Source organism: Octopus bimaculoides, chromosome 8, assembly GCF_046866305.1.
Source record: "Octopus bimaculoides isolate indiv1 chromosome 8, ASM4686630v1, whole genome shotgun sequence".
NCBI classification, from domain to species: Eukaryota; Metazoa; Mollusca; class Cephalopoda; order Octopoda; family Octopodidae; genus Octopus; species Octopus bimaculoides.
The window spans coordinates 100,604,250-100,606,749 of NC_142935.1; positions in this window are offsets into that span (position 1 = coordinate 100,604,250).

A 2,500-nucleotide genomic window follows, 5' to 3' on the forward strand; every position below is an offset into this window, starting at 1 on the left:
AGTCGCATTTTTCAAAATCTCATTAGAAAAACCCTTCCGACCTCTTATTGGTGTTTACCAAGAGGAAACTCGATCTAAAATTTCATCAAGAAAGAAATTAGTTTCTCTTGAGATGTTTGCTCATTAGAACCAACGTTTTCATTAAGATTTACACACAGCTCTCCCTCTCTCTCTCTCTCTCTTTCTCCCCCAACAGCACCACTCCTGTCCCAAGCGCTGTTTGTCTCTCTGTTTGTCCCATCGCGATGTTAGGCCGCCGTCCATACGACCATCAACCCCATTGTCCGTTCAAATGGTAGTTTGGTGGTTTGTATCGTTTTGTAGAGGCGTTTCTTTTTCTTTCTTTTTCTTTGTTTTCTGTTTCGTATTCAAACATACAGTAATCACATATACATACATAACCACACACCCACACAGACAAGGCAGCATGCAGATATATACACACTACTACTACATCACTCATTCTTCCTGTTTTTACCTCTCATTCGCCGATTTTCTCTTTCTTTTCTCTCTTTTTGTTTGTATTCCTTCTTCTTTCACTCCACACAATCATAGGAATGAACACAGACGCGCGCGCGCGCGTGGTGATAACAGAAAGACTGGGGTGGGGAGGGGACTAAAATTGAAAACAGGAATGTTATTAAAAAAAAAACTCTACACACACACACACACGCACACACACGCATACACACAAACACAAACACACACACATACAAACATGGACATTCATATATATAGGCATATATATTTACATACACACAAACACAAATACATACAAATACATAAATGCACCTGTTTGTGTGTATATACATACATATATACATATATATATTTATATAGATGTGTGTGTATGTGTAACTGTATGTATATGTATTTACATATATGTATGTGCGTGAGTGTATGTATGTACGTATGTATGTATGTATGTATGTATGTATGTATGTATGTATAGGGATGTATACAGTTTCCATTTCAATAACATTCCTGTTTTCATTTTCTCCCCATTCTTCATTAAATATTCTTTTTTGAAATTATATCCACCCACATACACACATTCTACACACCCATACACATGGCCATATCCATACAACTTATGTACATCTAAATTCACATTCTGACACATAAAAAAGGTTGGTTTTTTTTCCAATCTTCTCTGTTTCGCTCTGTTTATGTCTTTCTGTCTGCTTATCTCTCTCTCTCTCTCTCTCTCTCTCTCTCTCTCTCTCTCTCTTTCTCTCTCTCTCTCTCTCTCTCTCTCTCTTCTCTCTCTCTCTCTCTCTCTCTCTCTCTCTATCTATCTATCTATCTGTCTATCTCACATGCGCACACACGCAAGCAAACACACATGTTGGATACGTGTATACTTACAAACATAAATACAGCAGGTCGACAACACGTTAGAGGCGATGAGAAAGCCGATTACATCGATCGCCAGAGCTCAACTGGTAAGTCATTTTCTCGACCCTGGGAAGGTGAATGGCAAAGTCGACTTCGGCGCTATTTGAATATAGAAAGCCAGAATTACACACACACACACACACACACACACACACACACACACACACACATACTGAAGCGTTTCACTGTTTTCGAAAAATAAACCGGAATAGAAATTCCTATTTTCTCCGAAGCTCTGCCTTCGTCTGTCGCTACCTTATGTGCACTACCTCTCTCTCTCTTTCTCTCTCTCTATTAACCCTTCTCTCACTCTCTTTCTTTCGCCATTCATTTCTTTCTTTCTTTCTTTCTTTTTATCTTTCTTTCTCTTCATTCTTTCTCTCTCTCTCTTACTCTCTCTCTCTTCCTCTCTCTCTCTTCCTCTCTCTCTCTTCCTCTCTCTCTCTCTTCCTCTCTCTCTCTTACTCTGTAATATTTTCTATCTTTACGTTAACGCAATCTGGATTTATGTGAGCTTAAATAACACTTTTAATGTGTGTGTGTGTGCGTGTGCGCGTGCGTGTGTTTGCGTGTGTGTGTGTGTATGCGCGTGTGAGTGTGTATGCGCGTTTGTATGTATGTATAACAGTGTTTATTCTTTTCTACTCTCGGCACAAGGCCCGAAATTTTTGGGGAGGGGGGGGCAGTCGATTAGATCTACCCCAGTGCGTAACTGGTACTTAATTTATCGACCCCGAAAGGATGAAAGGCAAAGTCGACCTCGGCGGAATTTGAACTCAGAACGTTGCGGCAGACGAAACACCGCTAAGCATTTCTCCCGGCCTGCTAACGTTTCTGCCAGCTCCTCACCACTTTGAAGAGTGTTTATTTCTTTCTCTCGTCTCACTGGCCACAAGTTTTATGTGCCTGCTTGAATATTAGTTTGGTATTGTATTGTGATATGGGACTATAGTCTCTACAAATAGTCGTTTTTATTTTTGTGTGAAGTTTTATAAAGTTTGTAATTGTTCTCTAATATTTTCCTAATTTCATTTTGTTGCGTGTGGAGTAATATTCTGCAATAACTCCATGTTGTAAGTACATAGTGAGCCTATGTGAAAGT